General features: G+C 36.6%; 1 long non-coding RNA gene across 1 annotated transcript in view; it reads right to left on the bottom strand.

Moving 5' to 3' along the window:
- LOC309653125 overlaps positions 1-23,805 on the bottom strand; it is a 701,885-nt gene extending 678,080 nt beyond the window's left edge. Inside the window, exon 1 of the long non-coding RNA XR_014258998.1 lies at positions 18,738-23,805. This is a non-coding gene — a long non-coding RNA (uncharacterized lncRNA). The remainder of the gene's footprint in view (positions 1-18,737) is intronic.
- Between the last annotated feature and the right edge of the window lie 545 nt (positions 23,806-24,350).

Genomic DNA, 24,350 nt, shown 5'->3' with positions numbered 1-24,350 from the left:
GAAAGTAAAAAAGTATTATTAAGGCATACGACTTTACAAACCACAAACCATTTCTAGACTTTCTAAGAGGGGAATGTTGACAAGATCTTTCATTGATAACCTTGCAACTCACACTTTTGAGAATACTTTCAGGAATAGCAGTTATCTGTGAGCCTTTGAGCAAATTAATTTTCAGAATTTCATTTTTTTCCTTTTATATAGTGAGGTAGATGACAGAATTTGTATAAGGCTTAAATGGGAGAATACATATGAAAACATTTGGTAACTCCAAGGCCCCAAATACAATGTCCTAAACCCTTGAATTGGTAATACTAGGAGATATTACCACAGAATGAATTAGAATATATAGGCGATTTCTAAAATGGAAAAAAAATTAAAAGTCATTAAACTGATTGTCCTTTATTGGTTTCAGTTAAGAATAAACTTAAAATTAAGTAAATTGATACAGCCACTATGGAGAACGGTATGGAGATGCCTCAAAAAACTAAAAATAGAACTACCATACGACCCAGCAATCCCACTGCTGGTCATATACCCTGAGAAGACCATAATTCAAAAAGAGTCATGTACCACAATGTTCATTACAGCTCTATTTACAATAGCCAGGACATGGAAGCAACCTAAGTGTCCATCATCAGATGAATGGATAAAGAACATGTGGCACATATATACAATGGAATATTACTCAGCCATAAAAAGAAACGAAACTGAGTTATTTGTAGTGAGGTGGATGGACCTAGAGTCTGTCATACAGAGTGAAGTAAGTCAGAAAGAGAAAAACAAATACCATATGCTAACACATATATATGGAATCTAAAAAAGAAAAAAACAAGAAAAAGATGGTTCTGAGGAACCTAGGGGCAGGACAGGAATAAAGACGCAGACATAGAGAATGGACTTGAGGAGACAGGGAGGGGGAAGGGTAAGCTGGGACGAAGTGAGAGATTGGTATGGACATATATACACTACCAAATGTAAAATAGATAGCTAGTGGGAAGCAGCAGCATAGCACAGGGAGATCAGCTCGGTGCTTAGTGTCCACCTAGAGGGGTGGGATAGGGAGGGTGGGATGCAAGAGGGAGGAGATATGGGGATGTATATATATGTATAGCTGATTCACTTTGTTATACAGCAGAAATTAACACACCATTGTAAAACAATTATACTCCAATAAAGATGTTAAAAAAAAGAATAAACTTAAAATTAGGATCATACTTGCTGTAATTTTTACTCATTCATCAGATGATTGGTATATACTACTATGCCTATTAGGTACGATTTTATACATCTGAAGAAGGTGAGACAGGACATTTGAGATATAAAGAAACAGGCTCAGAATTCATAAATTGGTCAAAGTTATTGCCAGAGCTATGACTATAACAATGACATATTTTAAAGGTACTTAATGGCTTATAAAACACTAAGAAACAACTTGTATTACAAAAGTTTTGTATACCCTTATGACAATTTAAACTTTGATTTTTTATTTGTTTAAAAATATTTATTTATGGGCACTGCATATATAGCAGTGAATAAGATATATAAGGCCTTGTCTTCATGGAACTGACATTCAAAGTCCTAAAAGGTCAGAAGTGTCTAAAGTAAAATCAACAGTTTCCCTTTCATCCTGTCATCACAGCCCCCAAAATAACTATTGTCAAAAACTTGATGACTCTCCTTTCATACCTCTTCTTTCCTTACACAAACATATACATACATGTAGATGCTTGTTTCTGTTTTGTAAAAATGTAGGATGATACTACTATACATGTTATTATTTACTGGTTTTATTCACTTAACAAAACATCATGGACATTCTTTCAAGTAGTTACATATAGATTTACCTTATTTTTAGTAGCTTCATCATATTCCATTGCCACAGTACATTACTGCCTTATTTCCCTATTGATAGATCTCAAAGTCACTTAAAGTTTTATTATTGAAACAAACAACATGGAAATAAATATTTTGATCAAGTTTCCTTCATAGAGATAATTTTTATTTCTTCAGATAAATTCTCCAATATGGGATTCAAAGTGGATGTGAATTTATATAAAACACTGCTGGATTACTTTTCAAAAATGTTGAGTAATATATACCCTGGTAACATAGTTATCAACAATAATAATACAATAATAATAATAGCTAACATTTATTAGCTATTATTGACTTATAATGTGCCAGAAACTAATGTAAGGGTGTATTCAATACCAAAGTACTTCTGAAATGAAAGAAGCATCATCATCTCCATTTTTACAGATGAAGAAACTGAATCAGAGATGTTTGTTAACTGGCCTAAGATCACACAGCTAGCCAGAGATGGAGGTATTATTTAAACCCATGAAATTTTGCTCAAGTCATTTAACATTTTAGTCATTCATCAATCATTTATCATTTTTACATATCTGATGGATGAAAAAGATTGTATTGTTTTAATTTTCTTGTCTCATTACTAGAGCTGTTTAGCATTTTTAATATGTTTATTTTCTTAATTCCCTCTACTATGAATTGTTTATTTATATTCCCCCCCCACCTCATTTTACATTGGACTGGTTGTTTTATTCATGGTATTTTGTAGGTGTTTTTTATTTATTTATTGATAAAAATATTTGGTTTTGTGCTGCAATGAATTTCTTGTTGAAATGAAAACCCTTGTTTTGTGCTGCAATCAATCTCTCAGACTGTCATTTGCCTTTCAATTTGACTGATGTTGCCTTTTGCCATACAGAAATATTTGTAAAATCAATTATTTTCATTTATAGCTTTTGGGATTATTGTCTTGCTTAAGAAGGCCTCTTCTACCTAAAGAATACAAAAATATTATTCTATATTTTCTTGTAATATTTTAAATGATTTAAAAATTCTCTTTAATTTACTTGCAATTATAGGATAAATGCAATTATAGCATAAGTAGAAATGAGGTTATGTTCTACTTTTATTTTCTGCCATTAGATAATCATTCATCCCCAAACAATTTTTTAATGCTCCACAATTTTATATATGCTCTTTAAATAAATATGTAACTCTCTTTTTCACCTGTTTTCTGAGATCCTGATATGGTATTGCCCACTCACTCCTACAATGGGTCTGGTTGAATATTACTCTTTTAATACAAATGAAAGACAACATTATAATGATTGTAATTTCTAGTACCATAGCCCATGGGAGAGGAAAGATATTTTAGGTCCACAGATTATAGTACCTCTTTTTCAACCACAAAGGAAGCACTTTCTCTTCGCCTTCTTCTTAAACAGCCAGCCTTGGGATTAAATGGGTTCATTTTGAAGTTCATTCTAATTATACTCCAATGCCAACCGAAGAATATTGAAAATCTGCCTTAAGAAACATCAGAACCAAAGATATCTCTCTCAATACCATAAATCTCCTAAAATTTCTAAATATATCTGTTACAGAAACTAAAAGATATATGTTTCCTAAGTAGAAAAACTTGCTTAACAGAATTTATTAAAATAGCAGGAGAAATATGTTACCTTTTTTGGTAAGCTTCACACATTGTGTAGTCAAAAACAGTGATTAAAACTTTCTTCACACTGTGGTGTCTGCAAAGTCAGCTGCATTTGTTTTAAATTCTACTCTCTAGCACTTCTCTTTATCAACCACAACAAAAATCAGCAATTGTTGACACATATTTCTTATGGTATAATGTATAAGGCCTTATGGTATAACATATAAGGCCTCAGGAAAAAAATGAGAGCCATTAAAAACAGCTTAGGTCTAAATATATTTTATATATCATTAAAGAGAGGACCAAGCAAACCACAACACTTAAGAAAAAGCTTTGCCAAAAGACTGACACAATCAAGCAGCACAGGCTTAATGTCTGCATTTGAGAAATTGTCTTAACTATAAGTACTTTTAATTGATTTTAAGGAAACCATTATACAAACTAAATAATTATGAACTTTAAAATTGAACTCACCAATATGCTTTGTCTTATATAAGTAGAGTTTTACATAGATTTAATTTTCTACATTTAGGAGAACAATGTAAGAAAATCTAAAAGGCATTCACTCATCTAATGAGGCCACTTACAGCCACGTTTAAAAATATTTGTAAGATCACTATATCTTGGCCTAGGATTTTTTAGTATAGCAATATCATTGTGTATAGAAATAGATTCAGGGTAAGGCAAAGTGATATTCTTCCCAGAATTCTCAACTCTTCTTGCTGGAACTGTTTCAGGCATTTTAAAATCTAACCTTAGAAGAAATTTTGTGAAATTCCTAAAATCAATGTTTTTTAGAGGAAAATTTTCTAAGAAACCATAGAAAAACAAAAGGTAATTATAGGGGAAAAAAGTAAAAATCAGGTCACATATTCAGGAGATTTTTTTTTTCCTCTGAGGAATATAGCTAAACTGTACTTACATTTCTGACTTAATACCATTACCAAGAACAGCAATTTTTTTAGGGAATGTTGAGTTTAAATTTTATGTATAACCCAGTTCATCTTCAAGGTTTAGTTTCCAAAAAATTCTCCTCAGATATTGCCGTCTATCTTTGCCTGGTCTCTACACCCTACATAAATTTTATTTAATTTGGTCCTAAGATTCCTGCCTAGGCTACAAATGGCACATAAGGGCTTTGTCTGCATTGCTTTAACCCTCACTAAAAACTTCAAGCCCGTCAACCTTTTCAGCAACTTGTTCTCGCTTGTGCCATTTCCTTTCCTTGGTCTATGAAGGTTTACACTAAACAGGTGGTAAATAATAGCCTCACTTCTTTATTATATATCAGTTCGTTAACCTAGTATCATCAGTTATTGCCAAGATAGTAAATATTATATACTAGTTAAACCGGTAGATTATAATGTTTTCACACTCCCTGTCCTCTTACCAAATGGTGGAATCTTCTTTCAACTGTCAACAGCTTACTAGGATTAGCCCCTTCAGAACGTTTCCTGGCCTAATCATACTCTCACTTGTCAGTAAAATTTGACTGGCATGTACTAAACCCAATGAAGGTTGATGCTGGGTTTTGAACAGTGCCCTCTTCTGGAAAATTCTTTACTTCATAGATTGCCGGTAGAAATACCATATGAAATACAGACTGCTGATTAAATTTGTACTTCAGATAAATAGTGTATAATCTTTTAGTCATGAGTACATCTCATGAAATATTTTAGATATGCTTAGACTAAAAATATTATTCACTGTTTATCTGAGATTCAAATTTAACTGAGCACCCCATATTATTATTATTCACTAAATGTGGCAACACCATTTGCAGAGGTTCTGTACAAAATCTGTACTTAGGTTTACAATTTCCTAATACTCCAACAATGAGTGTGTATAATTACTGTGAAAATATTCAGCAAGAGGGACTTCACTATCTCAAGGTGAGTTTACCTGCCATCATACCCTTCCCACTATCCCCTCCCCATCACAGCAACTACTTTTATCACAATTAAGAATAAAAAAGGAGAGAGTTGGAGTTAAGTGGTGAAAAGCTCTGGCCTGGTCTAAAAGCTTGTATTGAAATCACCTTCACTAAACATAGAGAATGACAAGAATAATATCTTTGAAGATGTCTTAAACCCATTGAGGGATTTTCCTTTTCATTTCTAACAACAAAGACTTTGAGGAAAAAGAGATGCAGGCATAGTGTCGGGAAGGAATCTTAGGGCCAAATTACTGGACAAAATTCATGCAGGATCTAGAAAATAGTAAACCTAAATATAATTAAAATTTTATTTTGGTTGTAGTGAATTTATTAATTATAAAGGGGGAAAGAAATCTTCAGTTTCTGTAGCTATTTTAAAGTAACTTCTCAACCTGACCTATTTATTTACTGTATTTAAATTTATACAGAAAAATTTTAGTTACAAATTTGTTGTCACATATATATGATCTTACAATAATGCTATGAAGTAGGCAAAGACTATTAAGTCAGTTTTTACAGATTCAGGAAACTAAGAATTAGGTTAACTGATTTAATTTAGATCATGTTACTAATAGATGGCTGAACCAGAATGACAAATCAGGTGCTCTTTTAAGTATAGTATTTTTATCTTGATAACTAACCGGTGTGCATCATTTGGATCACAGTACATCTTATTCAGTAGCAGTACTAAGGACTGGCTTGGGGAGTTCTCCCCATAATCACAATAGTCCTTCCATACTTATTCAAAATAAATAATATCAATAGAAACAGTCTTCTTGCCCTGCAAGTGTAGTTTCAATAAAAAATTTCTTAGCCCCCTTCCTGTCGGAGTGCTTCATACCTACCTAAGCACCTCCTATATAGAAATCCTTTAACAGCTAATAACCTTATCATTTGTTTTGTTTTTCTTCTCCCCCAATATAACCCAGATATATCAAAATACAGTTACAATTCTGTGACAAATTCTTGACTTGAAGCAATTGCAGACAGATATCCTGAAAATACTCTGTGATTAATATAAAACCCCAGATGCAAAGTCATGCTCATTTTTTTTTTCATGCTCATTTTAACATTATGGAACTTGGAATGTATTGGGGCAGAGAAGATGATAAGTGAACACCACAAAGCTAGGATCTCAAAAGGAGAATCCACAGAAAACCAGTATAAAACCATGTCCTTTAACCATATTTAAAAGACTAGAAGTTATATTTATTTAAAATTTGTCATGTATATAGTTTGATAAATAAGTTAATTATTAAATATATTTTATACAAAAAACTTTTGTTCCTGTACCATGGACCTAGACATTATTTTATAATTCTTTTGGGATCTTATATAAACAACAAGTAAAAAATCACTTTAGTCATTTTAAAATAGATATCATGACTGAAAGGACTCAACTGGTAATTACACTTATGATTCTGATGGAAAGAATGAACAGACCAGGAAAGCAGCACCCCATACAGAATAGTGCCTGAGTGAGACCATTCCATTCAGTATATATTTTATATATCTGCTAAAGTACAATTTTCAGAAATTTGAAGACAACTCATATGCAAGTGTAAAATGAACATTTGTCAAAATTTGTTATTTAATACTTTAGTTAATTAGAGAACCAGTAATATATTAAAACTCGTTCAAAGAAACACTTAAAGGCACATAATCTGTAAGAATACTGAAATAAATTTGCTAATACATGCAAATTGGTTTCTATCGTATAGGACAATAAAATGTATTTTCCTTCCAAGTGACAATTGAATGTATCTTTACTGAGTGAAATACATTTGCATAGCTGAGATAAAAAATTATCTGTATTACTATTAGTTGTCTACAAGAAAACTTCTACCCCTACAAAATAGGAAATAATGTAGTGAATACAAAAGTCAATCAAAAACTTAGAACTCTGCTTAAGTTAAATAATCCCCAGAGGATTTGCTAGGCAATGCCTTGGACACCCAAGAATAACTTCTGTCCAATTTTAAGTGTAAGGCAATATTTTCAACATATCATATGCTCAAATTTAATCAGTCTTTTATATATATATATGATTATAATAATACAGTATAAATGGATCTTCTTATTTTATATCTGTTCACATACTGATAATATTGATAGTTGCTATGGACTGAATGTTTTTGTCCCCTCAGTATTCATGTTGAAGCCCTAAACCTCAATGTAATAACATTTGGAGGTGGGGCCTTTAGGAGGTAATTAGGTTTAGATGAGGTCATGAGGGTGGAACCCACATGATAAGATTAGTCACCTTATAAGCAGAGGAACAGACCAGAACCCATTCTCTATGCGAGTATACAGCAAGAAGAAGGATGTCTGCCAACCAAGAAGAGGGTTCTCATCAGACACCAAATCGGCTAGCACTTTGCTCTTGGACTTCCCAGACACCAGAATTGTGAGAAATAAATGTTTGTTGTTTTAGCCACCCAGTCTATGGTAATATGTTATAGTGACTCCATTTGACTAAGAAAATAATTCAGCTCAAAAATACCTAAAATATAAACATCATTATTTAGTATTTATATCCATAGAATGTAAATATTTTCTTTTTTCTAAGGGAGTGGGAACATGCTTTAGGAAATGATTCATCTGTTTTGAAATTGTCTACAAATATAGAAATAAACTGAAAACAAATTAACACATACACAGTTAAGTTGGTGAACAAAAAGCAGACAACAGTCTTGTCTTCACTCAATATTGCTGGTATTCTCTCTAGCATGGCTTTTCCTTTTGGTGCACTCTGTTTAAGGTCAGGGTACTGGTAGATTTTGTGCTTAACTGCAAACTGGCCATCCTATTGCACTCTGGCATACATATAGCCTTCCTATAACACTGTGGCATAAAACTGCTAATATGGATATTTTTCAAGTGAATTTGTGAGTATTGGTAGTGTCCATCAGTTGCCATGACTCCTTGTAAAATAGCTTCTATAAAAGTTCCCCACTTTAAAGAAACACATCAAAAAGGGAGCTATACTTATTGAAATATGCTATTATGATAATGTTTCCTTTTCATTTTACTTTATAAGGCACATTATGACCTTCACCATAGAGAACTTACAAAATAAGTACATTAGCAACAAATAGTTGAGGCTTTCAAATACAAGCCATTAAGTGACATTATACATGATAAACCCATTTAGGAGAAACAGCTAAAAGCATGGAGTTTGAAGAGGGAAATTTTACTTCCAGAAAGAGAAAGCCAAAAAATAAATTTAAAGGACTGGGCATAGATTTTCTCATAGATCTGAAAGTATCTCAGGAGTATGGTTTAACATCTTGTATTTAATATTTTGGTACAATATATACACCTTTAAATAGTCAATGTTAGTACACACGATGAAAGAAAGGTAAATTTTCATTAAACATTTGCTAATTATTCACAACCACACTCTCTTAGGTTAAATTTTACAGAAAAGAACTAAAACCATGAAGTTAAGAAAATAAGATTTACTTTGTAAAAGAGAAGATCATTTTGGTTGAGGGGGCAGATGGACAATCTTTTATTTTTCTTTTTAAGATCATGTTCTCCTCCTCTTCAACTCTCAAGAATTTTGGTCTTAAAAATTCTTTTTGAATTATTGAGTACTCTTTCTATTCACCATAGTACTTTAAGTCCTAGCCAGAGCAATTATGCAAGAAAAAGAAATAAAAGACATCTAAATTTGGAAAGAAGACATAAAATATCTGTTCACAAATAAAATAAATCTTATATGTATAAAACTCTAAAGATTCCACAAAAACTAGTAGAACTAATATATTCAGAAAAATTGAAGGATACAAAATCAATATGCAAATATCTATGCACTAACAATGACTAATCCAAAAAAATTAAGAAAAAATTCCATTAACAATAGCATTGACTCCCTCTTGCAAGAGCACCAGAATCAAAACTGGCTGCTGGACAATCATCAACAGGAAGACACTGGAACTCATCAAGGAGGATACCCCACATCCAAGGACAGAGGAGAAGCCACAGTGAGACAGTAGGAGGGGCGCAATCAGAGTAAAATCAAATCCCATAGCTGTTGGGTGGGTGACTCACAGACTGGCGAACACTTATACCACAGAAGTCCAGCCACTGGAGTGAAGCTTCTGAGCCATGTGAGGCTTCCCAACCTGGGGGTCCGGCAACGGGAGGAGGAATGCATAGAGAATCAGACTTTGAAGCCTAGTGGGAATTGATTGCAGGACTTTGACAGGACTGGGAGAAACAGAGACCCCACTCTTGGAGGGCACACACAAAGTAGTGTGAGCATCGGGACCCAGGGGAAGGAGCAGTGACCCTGGGGGAGACTGAACCAGACCTACCTGCTGGTGTTGGGGGGTCTCCTGCAGAGGCGGGGGGTGGCTCTGTTTCACCGTGGGGACAAGGACACTGGCAGCAGAGGTTCTGGGAAGTGCTCCTTGGCGTGAGCCCTCCCAGAGTCTGCCATTAACCCCATCAAAGAGCCCAGGTAGGCTCCAGTGTTGGGTTGCCTCAGGCAAAACAAACAAAAGGGAGGGAACCCAGTCCCACCCATCAACAGTCAAGTGGAATAAAGTTTTACGGAGCTCTGACCGCCACAGCAACAGTCAGCTCTACCCGCCACCAGAGCCTCCCATCAAGTCTGTTAGATAGCCTCAACCAACAGAGGACAGACAGCAGAAGCAAGAAAAACTACAATCCTGCAGCCTGTGGACCAAAAACCACAGTTACAGAAAGATAGACAAGATGAAAAGGCAAAGGGCTATATACCAGATGAAGGAACAAGAAAAAAACCCAGAAAAACAACTAAATGAAGTGGAGATAGGCAACCTTCCAGAAAAAGAATTCAGAATAATGAGAGTGAAGATGATCCAGGACCTTGAAAAAAGAATGGAGGAAAAGATTGAGAAGATGCAAGAAATGATTAACAAAGACCTAGAAGAATTAAAGAACAAACAAACAGAGATGACCAATACAATAACTGAAATGAAAACTACACTAGAAGGAATCAATAGCAGAATAACTGAGGCAGAAGAATGGATAAGTGACCTGGAAGACAGAATGGTGGAATTCACTGCTGCAGAACAGACTAAAGAAAAAAGAATGAAAAGAAATGAAGACAGCCTAAGAGACCTCTGGGACAAAATTAAATGCAACAACATTCTCATTATAGGGGTCCCAGAAGGAGAAGAGAGAGAGAAAGGACCAGAGAAAATATTTGAAGACATTATAGTCGAAAATTTCCCTAACATGGGAAAGGAAATAGCCACCCAAGCCCAGGAAGCACAGAGAGTCCCATACAGGATAAACCTAAGGAGAAGCACACCGAGACACATAGTAATCAAAATGGCAAAAATTAAAGACAAAGAAAAATTATTGAAAGCAGCAAGGGAAAAATGACAAATAACATACAAGGGAACTCCCTTAAGGTTAACAGCTGATTTCTCAGCAGAAACTCTACAAGCCAGAAGGGAGTGGCATGATATACTTAAAGTGATGAAAGGGAAGAACCTACAACCAAGATTACTCTACCCGGCAAGGATCTCATTTAGATTTGATGGAGAAATCAAAAGCTTTACAGACAAGCCAAAGCTAAGAGAATTCAGCACCACCAAACCAGCTCTACAACAAATGCTAAAGGAACTTCTCTAAGTGGGAAACACAAGAGAAGAAAAGGACCTACAAAAACAAACCCAAAACAATTAAGAAAATGGTCATAGGAACCTACATATCGATAATTACCTTAAACGTGTATGGATTAAATGCTCCAACCAAAAGACACAGGCTTGCTGAATGGATACAAAAACAAGAACCATATATATGCTGTCTACAAGAGACCCACTTTAGACCTAGGGACACATACAGACTGAAAGTGAAGGGATGGAAAAAGATATTCCATGCAAATGGAAATCAAAAGAAAGCTGGAGTAGCTATACTCATATCAGATAAAATAGACTTTAAAATAAAGAATGTTACAAGAGACAAAGAAGGACACTACATAATGATCAAGGGATCGATCCAAGAAGAAGACATAACAATTATAAATATATATGCACCCAACATAGGAGCACCTCAGTACATAAGGCAACTGCTAACAGCCATAAAAGAGGAAATTGACAGTAACACAATAATAGTGGGGGACTTTAACACCTCACTTACACCAATGGACAGATCATCCAAAATGAAAATAAATAAGGAAACAGAAGCTTTAAATGACTCAATAGACCAGATAGATTTAATTGATATTTATAGGACATTCCATCCAAAAACAGCAGATTACACGTTCTTCTCGAGCGCGCATGGAACATTCTCCAGGATAGATCACATCTTGGGTCACAAATCAACCCTCAGTAAATTTAAGAAAATTGAAATCATATCAAGCATCTTTTCTGACCACAATGCTATGAGATTAGAAATGAATTACAGGGAAAAAAACGTAAAAAAGACAAACACATGGAGGCTAAACAATACGTTACTAAATAACCAAGAGATCACTGAAGAAATCAAAGAGGAAATCAAAAAATACCTAGAGACAAAGGACAATGAAAACACGACGACCCAAAACCTATGGGATGCAGCAAAAGCAGTTCTAAGAGGGAAGTTTATAGCTATACAAGCCTACCTCAAGAAACAAGAAAAATCTCAAGTAAACAATCTAACCTTACACCTAAAGAAACTAGAGAAAGAAGAACAAACAAAACCCAAAGTTAGCAGAAGGAAAGAAATCATAAAGATCAGAGCGGAAATAAATGAAATAGAAACAAAGAAAACAATAGCAAAGATCAATCAAACTAAAAGCTGGTTCTTTGAGAAGATAAGCAAAATTGATAAGCCATTAGCCAGACTCATCAAGAAAAAGAGGGAGAGGACTCAAATCAATAAAATCAGAAATGAAAAAGGAGAAGTTACAACAGACACTGCAGAAATACAAAGCTTCCTAAAAGACTACTACAAGCAACTTTATGCCAATAAAATGGACAACCTGGAAGAAATGGACAAATTCTTAGAAAGGTATAACCTTCCAAGACTGAACCAGGAAGAAACAGAAAATATGAACAGGCCAATCACAAGTAATGAAATTGAAACTGTGATTAAAAATCTTCCAACAAACAAAAGTCCAGGACCACATGGCTTCACAGGTGAATTCTATCAAACATTTAGAGAAGAGCTAACACCTATCCTTCTCAAACTATTCCAAAAAATTGCAGAGGAAGGAACACTCCCAAACTCATTCTATGAGGCCACCATCACTCTGATACCAAATCCAGACAAAGATACTACAAAAAGAGAAAATTACAGACCAATATCACTGATGAGTATATATGCAAAAATCCTCAACAAAATACTAGCAAACAGGCCTTTCTCACCTTCTGAGATGGCCCACACTCTGTCTGTGGAGTGTGTTTCTCTCTAAATAAATCCACTTCTTACCTATCGCTTTGCCTCTCACTGAATTCTTTCTGCAATGAGACATCAAGAAGCTGAGCTTCATTAAGTCCTGAGACCAGGTGTGTGATCTCAGTTGGAAGACCACAGGTTTTGTCCGGGTTCGAGTCCCAGCCATGTGGGTTCACGTCCCATTCAGGGTTTTGGCTGAGTTTGAGTCCTGGCACATGGGTTCAAGTCCCAATTTGAGGTGCACAGTTTCAGCTGGCAACCACGAAGAGACAGTGATAAGGTAAGAAAATGTTGAGGGTTAGGTCTTGGTCCTAAAGAGGCCTGCTCTGCCTATGTCTGCTCATTTTTGACCAGAAGGTCAACCCCGTATGCTTATGTACATCCAACAACAGATACAGGAGAGAATTGTTAATCTCTATACTCTGCTTGACTCTGAGGTTTTTCTCCTACATTCTTGCATTCTTGTTCATTCCTGCTCTCTTTCTTCCTTTTTCCCTTTCTTTCTTTCTTTCATTTCTTTCGTTCTTTCTTCTGTTAACCCCTGAAGACCGTGTGACCACCAAGGTGTACTTTTTATTGCTCTTACTCTCCTCCCTCTGACCCTTACAGGTGCTGACCCTTTATTCCCAGCTTGTAGCTAGACCAGCTCCCGCTCATTGTCAACACCACTGGGGACGTCTTCTGTGTCGTTTCTTTGAAAGAACTTTTTGGGCAGTAACACCTGGTTGGGAGACTACCTTGGAACAGATAGCATCTAAAATCGTAAGTGCAAATCTTGACCAAATTGCACAGTGGATTTTGACTTAAGAGTGGAATTTTGGATACCTCGGGAGTTAAAGACATCACCTTAGGGCTTCCCTGGTGGTGCAGTGGTTGAGAATCTGCCTGCCGATGCAGGGGACACGGGTTCGAGCCCTGGTCTGGGAAGATCCCACGTGCCACAGAGCAGCTGGGCCTGTGAGCCACAATTACTGAGCCTGCGCGTCTGGAGCCTGTGCTCCGCAGCAAGAGCGGCGACGATAGTGAGAGGCCCGCACACCGCGATGAAGAGTGGCCCCCGCTTGCCGCAACTAGAGAAAGCCCTCGCACAGAAACGAAGACCCAACACAGCCATAAATAAATTTTAAAAAAAGACATCACCTTAGGCTTGTCTGAAATGGGTCAGGCTGCATCAATCCCAACCAATACCCCTCTGGGCCATATACACCAGGATTGGGAAAGATTTGGACAACAGGAATTAAAAGGAAAAACTTAGTAGGTTATATAATCAGGTTTGGCCACAATAAGAGTTAGGAAATTTAAAATGGAGTGAAGTACCCTATGTTCAAATTTTCATGGCCTTGTATCTAGGCAATGGAACCCAAAAGGAATTTCAGGCATGTGTAGCTTGGAGGGATAACTCTAGGAAAGACACACAGGACATTTTAATTGACCCACCCTACAGGGCCACGGATCCCAAATGAACATGGATCCCTCCTCCCCAGACGCACAGGCCCTTTGGTTATGCATTTCATAGCCCAGTCTGCCCCAGACATCAGGTGCGGAATTCAGAAAGCAACTGCTGGTCCTCAGACTCCAATGAATGACTTGTTCCAATTGGCTTATTTGGTTTTCAGGAATAGGGATATGGCCAAAACGGCTGAACACACCCAGAGAAATATGCAGAAGGCCCAAATGATTGCAATGGTTTTGTCCGCTCAGAGACCACCAAAGGGGAAACCAACTCTTCTGGGCCAGTCTGGCCCTGGCAGACCACAAGGCACACGGGTACCCACACAAGGCCAGTGTGCCCTGTGTGGACAAAAGGGGCACCAGAGGGAGGATTGTGATCAACGTGCCCTTTGCAAACAGCCAGGGCATCGGAAGAGGGAATGGCCCAGATGCCAGAGAGCGACGGAGCCCCTCAGCCATTGATGGTTTTGCAATCAGAAGACTGAAGGGGCCCAAGGCCGAAAGTGGCTCTACCTAGAGATACCATCTACATAACTAATGTCAAGCCTCAGGTGGTCATTGATGTGGTGGGCCACTTGATAAAAATTTTTTATAGACACTGGTGCAAACTTCTGGTCTTAACCCAAAGGGTTGGAAACCTTAGCAATCATAAGAAATATGTAATGAATGGGGTTGTCAGGGAAGAGACAGGGGCACACTTTCCTGGAACCCCTTTTTTGCAAGATCAATGGCCAGCTGTTTTTACATTCCTTTCTGTTTGTGCCTGACTGTCCCATCCCTTTAATGGGAAGAGATTTATTAACCAAGTTAGGGGCCACTCTGTTTCCCGAGGGGCAAGGGAACCACCCTCATCACCAAATGGTTCTAACAAAATGCAAAAAGGAACAGATAAAATCTGAAGCTAAAATAGAAGCCTTAGTAGACCCTGGAATGCAGAATATTGAGGTTCCGGGCTTGGCCAAAGATATCCAGCCAGAGACTATTAAGTAAAAAGGGTTATATAGTGTCTAAATATAAGGTACAAATTTCTTAAACCTAGGGAAGATCCTCAAAAATGTTTGTAAGTAGATTGCCAAAATACGAGGCCACTGGTCTGACTAAACTGACCATAGCTGATATTAAGAGCCTGATAGGAATTTTGGAAGAGGCCTGCTCCCTTAAATTAAACGAGGAAAAGTAAAACTTTCCAACATAGGTGAATGGGTATGTCAGTCCTTCAATATCATTGAGGTAACCACCCAATTCTTTGAAAAAGAAAGCAAAACTGTCCTTGTTTTACAAATGTAGTCTTTACAGGACCAGAGGTGTGGCTCCAAAAATAATCCAAAACCCACCAATCCTTTTACCACTCCCCAAACCTTCCCTATTTATCTTAAGAGGCTTGTAAGTATTAAACAAAAGGGAGGGACTTCCCTGGTGGCACAGTGGTTAAGAATCCACGTGCCAATGCAGGGGACACAGGTTCGAGCCCTGGTCCGGGAAGATCCCACATGCCGCGGAGCAACTAAGCCTGTGCACCACAGCTACTGAGCCTGCGCTCTAGAGCCCGTGAGCCACAACTACTGAGCCCGTGAGCCACAACTACTGAAGCCCGCGCACCTAGAGCCTGTGCTCCACAACAAAAGAAGCCACCGCAATGCGAAGCCCGCACACCTCAATGAAGAATAGTCCCTGCTCCCCGCAACAAGAGAAAGCCTGTTCACAGCAACGAAGACCCAACGCAGCCAAAAATAAATAAATAAATAAATTTAAAAAATTAAAAAACAAAAACAAAAACAAAACAAAACAAAAAATACTAGCAAACAGAATCCAACAACACATAAAAAGGATCATACACCATGATCAAGTGGAATTTATCCCAGGGATGCAAGGATTCTTCAATATATGCAAATCAATCAATATGATACACCATATTAACAAATTGAAGAAGAAAAACCATATGATCATCTCAATAGATGCAGAAAAAGCTTTTGACAAAATTCAACACCCATTTATGATAAAAACTCTCCAGAAAGTGGGCATAGACGGAACCTACCTCAACATAATAAAGGCCATATATGACAAACCCACAGCAAACATCATTCTCAATGGTGAAAAACTGAAAGCATTTCCTCTAAGATCAGGAATGAGACAAGGTTGCCCACTCTCACCACTATTATTCAACATAGTTCTGGAAGTCCTAGCCACGGCAATCAGAGAAGGAAAAGAAATAAAAGGAATACAAATTGGAAAAGAAGAAGTAAAACTGTCACTGTTTGCGGATGACATGATATTATACATAGAGAATCCTAAAACTGCTAGAGCTAATTAATGAATATGGTAAAGTTGCAGGATACAAAATTAATGCACAGAAATCTCTTGCATTCCTATACACTAATGATGAAAAATCTGAAAGAGAAATTATGGAAACACTCCCATTTACCATTGCAACAAAAAGAATAAAATACCTAGGAATAAACCTACCTAGGGAGACAACAGACCTGTATGCAGAAAACTATAAGACACTGATGAAAGAAATTAAAGATGATACCAACAGATGGAGAGATACCCCATGTTCTTGGATTGGAAGAATCAGTATTGTGAAAATGACTATACTACCCAAAGCAATCTACAGATTCAATGCAATCCCTATCAAATTACCAATGGCATTTTTTACGGAACTAGAACAAATCATCTTAAAATTTGTATGGAAACACAAAAGACCCCGAATAGCCAAAGCAGTCTTAAGGGAAAAAAACGGAGCTGGAGGAATCAGACTCCCTGACTTCAGACTATACTACAAAGCTACAGTAATCAAGACAATATGGTACTGGCTCAAAAACAGAAACATAGATCAATGGAACAAGATAGAAAGCCCAGAGATAAACCCACGCACCTATGGTCAACTAATCTATGACAAAGGAGGCAAAGATATACAATGGAGAAAAGACAGTCTCTTCAAAAAGTGGTGCTGGGAAAACTGGACAGCTACATGTAAAAGAATGAAATTAGAATACTCCCTAACACCATACACAAAAATAAACTCAAAATGGATTAGAGACCTAAATGTAAGACTGGACACTATAAAACTCTTAGAGGAAAACAAAGGAAGAACACTCTTTGACCTAAATCACAGCAAGATCTTTTTTGATCCACCTCCTAGAGTAATGGAAATAAAAACAAAAATAAACAAATGGGACCTAATGAAACTTCAAAGATTTTGCACAGCAAAGGAAACCATAAACAAGACCAAAAGACAACCCTCAGAATGGGAGAAAATATTTGCAAACGAATCAACAGACAAAGGATTAATCTCCAAAATATATAAACAGCTCCTTCAGCTCAATATTAAAGAAACAAACAACCCAAGCCAAAAATGGGCAGAAGACCTAAATAGACATGTCTCCAAAGAAGACACACAGACGGCCACGAAGCACATGAAAAGATGCTCAACATCACTAATTATTAGAGAAATGCAAATCAAAACTACAATGAGGTATCACCTCACACCAGTTAGAATGGGCATCATCAGAAAATCTACAAACAACAAATGCTGGAGAGGGTGTGGAGAAAAGGGAACCCTCTTGCACTGTTGGTGGGAATGTAAATTGATACAGCCACTATGGAGAACAATATGGAGGTTCCTTAAAAAACTAAAAATAGAATTACCATATGACCCAGCAATCCCACTACTGGGCATATACCCAGAGAAAACCGTAATTCAAAAAGACACATGCACCCGAATGTTCATTGCAGCACTATTTACAATAGCCAGGTCATGGAAGCAACCTAAATGCCCATCAACAGACGAATGGATAAAGAAGTGTGGTACATATATACAGTGGAATATTACTCAGCCACAAAAAGGAACGAAATTGAGTCATTTGTTGAGACGTGGATGGATCTAGAGACTGTCATACAGAGTGAAGTAAGTCAGAAAGAGAAAAACAAATATCGTATATTGACGCATGTATGTGGAACCTAGAAAAATGGTACAGATGAGCCAGTTTGCAGGGCAGAAGTTGAGACACAGATGTAGAGAATGGACATATGGACACCAAGGGGGGAAAACTGCGGTGGGCTGGGGATGGTGGTGTGCTGAATTGGGGGATTGGGATTGACATGTATACACTGATGTGTATAAAATTGATGCCTAATAAGAACCTGCAGTATAAAAAAACAAACAAACAAAACAACTAATACTAAACTTTCATTGGGTTATTTGTATGGAAATATGTTAATATAAATGTTTCAGACATTACATGAAATTTCTAAAAATCTTATATGTTCTGGTATAATGTTGTAAGTCATAATCCTAGTTATTACCTCAAAATGTATATCTCAGAAATAACTAATTTTCTTGTCAACTGCATTATTATGAACTTTCATCAAATCTTTAACTGTGGTCATTTTTAAGTCTTTTGTCATTTACAGACAGTTCTGGGTGTACTCTGATGCTCTTGCAAATATGTTCCTATAAAAGGGTTTCATCTTTAAGAAATTCATGGAAAAGACTCTGACAAGTACAGGTTTCTGGTAACGGACTGTACTGCTGAACTGAATGAATAAGCATTTTCAGAACTCTAGTGAAAAACTGATGAACTCATAGAAGTGCTAACAAAAGATCAAGATGAAAAAAAAAATTAATTACATGGGACTGAGTGAACTGATGAGGATGAGTATAATTTTTGTGACTTTCTGTCTGAATTTAAAAAAAATATCCCACAAGGACTCAGAGGCAAAGAATATACAAATCAATTTTCACTGCAAAGTAAAGGAGCTGTTACAGTGGAGGATTACTGGACTGAATGTCAATATTATGACATAGTATGAGTGTGTTTCATGTTTGGTAATTGCAATCATTGTTGCTTTTGTTGTGGTCATCCATGTACAATGCTTGGTGTCAGTCTATTTATCTCTTGTAAAAATAAAATACAGTGTGTGTGTGTCGAAATAAAAAAAAAAACAATAGCATCAAAAATAATAAAATAGTTAGGAGTAAACTTAATCAGAGGTGAAAGCCTTGTACACTGAAAACTATAAAATGTTACTTAAAAAAATAAAACAAGATTATTAAATGGAAATATCATTAAGTGGAAAGACATGTCCTGTTCATGAATTGGAAAACTTAATACTGTTACAATGTAAATAATACATAAAGCAATCTACAGATTCAATGCAATCCCCATCAAAATTCAAAAGACATTTTTTCAGATATAGAAAAATTCATCCTAAAATTCATATAAAATCTCAAGGACCCCAAGGGATAAAACAGTACTGAAAAAAAAAAAAGTTGGAGGTCTCACACTTTACTATTTCCAAACTTACTTCTGTGAAGGAAAAACTTTTCTTGTACCTTCTTATGCTCAATCAGTTGGGATCTGTGTATTGAACTGTCAAAAGATAGATTAATAGAAGAAAAGACAAAATTTATTATATTCATATGGGAGTGCACAAAAGAAGTATCTTGATCAATAATTAGAGATAGGGATAAAACTCTCCAGAGAGAGGCTTTACGGCAGCCTCTCATTCAGAACTTTCTGTCTCTAGTAAAATAAGGGAAGCTCCAGAAAATCTTTCTGCACCTGTTGAATCTCAAATGTCTTCATCTTAAAATATTTTTTTTTATATTTGACACAGTAAACAGTAGTATATTCTGGATACCTTCACTCTTAAATTGCAGTAATCAAAAGAGTGTGATACTGGCTTAAAGAGAGACAATGGAATAGAATAGAGATCCCATTAACCTTTACATATATCATCAAATGATTTTGGACAAGGGTGTCAAGGCCATTCAGTAGGTGAAAGTTCTGTCTTTTTACAAATTGTTTTGGGAAAACTAGATATTTAAATGAAAAGATGAATTTGGACTACTGCCTTACACTATATACAAAAATTAAATCAAAATGGATCAAAAACATAAACATAAGACTACAAAGTGGAAAACTCTTAGAAGAAAACAGAGGAAAAAATTCATGACATTGGATTTAGCAATGATTTCTTGGATATGACACCAAAAGCATAGGCAACAAAACAAGAAAATGATAAACTGTACTACATCCTACATCAACTTTTTAAATCTATGTATCAAAGGACACAATGAACAGAGTGAAAAGGCAACCCACAGAATGGGAGAAAATATTTAAAAACAATATATCTGATAAGGGGTTGATATCTGGGATATATAAAGAACTAATACAAATCAACAACAAAAAACAAACAACCCTGTGGGGGGAAATTCATTTTTCTAAAGAAGATATATAAATCACTTATAAACCATCAAAAGATGCTCAAAATCACTAATCATCAGGGAAATACAAATCAAAACCACAGTGACATACAACTTCACACTCATTAAGATTGCTACTTAAAAAATAATAATAACACATGTTGGCAAGGATGTAGAGAAATTGGAACCCTGTACACTTTTTACTGGGAATGTAAAATGGTGTAGACAGTATTGAAAACAGTATGGCATTTCTTTAAATATTAAAAATAAACTTGTCATGTAATCCAGTAATTCCACTCTGGGTATATATCCAAAAGAATTAGAAGAAGAGCCTCAGGACAATGATAGTTCTGCAGACTGTGGACACAATCCATCTACCAGCAAACCAGCACCTGCGCTGGGACCAGCTGAGCTCTGGCTACACTCACCAGTGAGCCTGCTCTAGCTTTGGGACCAACCTCACCCACAAGCAGGCAGACATCAGCCACAGGAAAACCTCAGTGCCATATCCCAAAGACCCATCCCACCCATCAGCAGGCCAGCACAAGCCCTGGGACAAGATAAGCCATGTCCTTGTCACCAGCAGGTCAACACAAGCTTTGGGACACCATGGACCCTGCAGCCAGCTGTGTCAGTAACTGGCCACATTCATTAGCAGTCTGATAACAGCTCTGAGACCCCTGGGCCCTGTAGTCAGACCCCAGGACATGGCTCTCTCTGCCAGTGGGCCAGCACTAGCCCCAGGACCTGGTTTCCCCCACCAGTGGGTGGGAACCAACCCTGGGATCTGCTGGACCCTGACTCCACCCAACAGTGAGCCAGCACTAGCCCTGGGGACCCCAGGGTTCTGCAGCCAGCCACCTCCCGACCCAGTCAAGCCAACCAGTGACTGGCGGTTTCTGCACAAGGAAGGGCCTGGAAACCAACAAGACTGGGATCCAACCAAGCCTACCATACAGCCCACAGTAGTCTGCTCACCACAACAGAAGTACACAGGTAGCCCACAAAGGGGGCACCCTTAAAACATATAGCTCTGGTGACAAAAGGGGAGTGTACTGCTGGGAGACAAAGGATGTTTCCTACAAAAGGCCACTTCTCCAATATCAGGAAATGTAACCTACCTATCAGATACATAGAAATAAAATAGGCAAAATGAAGCAATAGGGGAACATGTTCAAAATGAAGGAACAAGATAAAACCCCAGAACTAAGTGAAGTGGAGATAGGCAATCTACCAAAGAAAGAGATTAAGGTAATGATTGTAAAGATAATAAAAGAACTTAGGAGAAGTATGGATGCACAGGGAGAGAAGTTAGATATTTTTAACAAAGAGTTGGAAAATATCAAGAACAACCAGACAGAGATGAAGAATATAGTAACTGAAATGAAAAATACAGTAGAAGGAGTCAACAGTAGGCTAAATGATACAGAGGAATGGATCAGAGAGATGGAAGACAGAGTAATAGAAATCACTGACACTGAACAGAAAAAAAGAAAAAAGAATGAAAATAAATGAGGACAGTTTAAGAGACCTCTGTGACAACATTAATGATACTAACATTCACATTATATGGGTCCCAGAAAAAGAAAAGAGAGAGAAAGGGGCTGAGAACATATTTGAAGGCATGATACATGAAAACTTCCCTAACTTGGGAAAGGAAACTGATATCTAAGTCCAGGAAGCACAGAGAGTCCCAAACAGGATTAACCCAAAGAGGAACACACCAAGACACATTGTAATTAAAATGGAAAAAATTAAAGATTGAGAATATCAAAAGCAGGAAGGGAAAAGCAACAAACAACATACAAGGGAACCCCCATAAGGCTATGCACTGACTTTTCAGCAGAAACTCTGCAGGCCAGAAGATAGGGCCACAATACATTTAAAGTGATGAAAAGGAAAAACCTACAGCCCAAAATACTTTACCCAGCAAGGCTCTTATTCAGATTTGACGGAGAGATCAAAAGTTTTACAGAAAGGCAAAAGCTAATAGAGTTCAGCACCACCAAACCAGCTTTATAGGAAATGTTAAATGAACTTCTCTAAGTGAAAAAGAAAAGGCCACAACTAGAGACATGAAAATTATGTAAGGAAAAAATCATCAAAAAAGGCAAGAATATAGTAAAGTTAGAAAATCAACAACATACAAAGCTAGTAGGAAAGTTAAAAGACAAAAGTAGTAAAATCATCAACATTCACAATAAGTAGTTAAAGGATACACAAAGCAATTAGATGTAAAATATGATGTCAAAAATAGTAATTGTGAGGAGGAGAGAGCACAAATGCAGGGCTGTTAAAATGCATTTGAAGTTAAGAGATAAGGGGGCTTCTCTGGTGGCGCAGTGGTTGAGAATCTGCCTGTCAATGCAGGGGACAAGGGTTTGATCCCTGGTCCGGGAAGATCTCACATGCCACAGAGCAAATAAGTCTGTGTGCCACAACTACTGAGCCTGCGCTCTAGAGTCCGTGAGCCACAACTATTGAGCCCACATGCCACAACTACTGAAGCCACACGCCTCGAGCCAGTGCTCCACAGTGAAAGAAGCCACTGCAATGAGAAGACCGTGCACTGCAATGAAGACCCAACACAGCCTAAAATAAATAAATAAATAAATATTTTTTAAAAAAAAGAGATAAGGAATTTAAAACACTCATATATATAACTGTATATAAACTTCATGGTATCCACAAACCAAAAATCTATGAGAGACACAAAAAAGAGAAAGGAATCCAAATATAACACTAAAGATCAACATCTAATCACAAGACAGGAGAACAAAAGAAGAAGAAATGAATAAAAAATGGCTACCAAAGTAACCCAAAACATTTAACAAAATGGTAAAAGGACATACATATCAATAATTAAATGTAAATGGATTAATGTTACAATTAAAAGACAAAGAATGGCTGAATGAACACAAAAACAAAAGCTATATACATGCTGCCTACAAGCAACTCACTTCAGATCTAAATGCACACACAGACTGAAAGTGAGGGGATGGAAAACAGTATTCCATGCAAATGGAAATCAAAAGAAAGTCAGGATAACAATACCTATGGCAGACAAAATAAACTATGAAACAAAGACTCGAACAGAAGACAAAGACGGACATTACATAATGATCAAGGGATCAATCCAAAAAGATATAACAATTGTGAATATATATGCACACAACAAAGGAGCACCTAAATACATAAAGCAAATATTAAGAGACATAAAGGGAAAAATTTACAGTAACACAATAACAGTAGGGGAATTTAACACCTCACTTACATCATAGGACAGATCATACAGATAGAAAATCAACAAGGAATCATTGGCCTTAAATAACACATGAGAGAAAATGGGCTTAATATATATATATATATATATATATATATATATATGTATATATATATATATATATATATATATATATATATATAGAACATTCCATTCAAAAGCAGAAGAATACACATACTTTTCAAGTGTGCATGGAACATTCTCCAGGATAGGTTACATGCTAGGTCATGAAGCAAGCCTTGATAAATTAAAGAAAATTAAAATCATAGCAAGCATCTTTTCAAACCACAATGCTATGAGACTTGAAATCACCTACAAGAAAAAAAATGCAAAAAACACAAACACCTGGAGGCTAAATAATATGCTACTAAACAACCAGTGGATCACTGAAGAAATCAAAGAGGAAATAAAAAAATTCCTGGAGACAAATGAAAATGAAAACACAACAATCCAAAATCTGTAGGATGCAGCAAAAGACGTTCTAAGAGAGAAGTTTGCAGTGGTACAAGCTTACCTCAGGAAACATGAAAATCTCAAATAAAAAAAAAACAAACTTTACACCTAAAGGAACTAGAAAAAGAAGAACAAAACCCAAAGTTAGTTGAAGGAAAGAAATCATAAAGATCAG

Source organism: Balaenoptera physalus, assembly GCF_965194825.1.
Source record: "Balaenoptera physalus genome assembly, chromosome: X".
NCBI classification, from domain to species: domain Eukaryota; kingdom Metazoa; phylum Chordata; class Mammalia; order Artiodactyla; family Balaenopteridae; genus Balaenoptera; species Balaenoptera physalus.
Note: the sequence above shows the minus strand (reverse complement) of the source record. Positions and strands in the feature narration are given on the sequence as shown.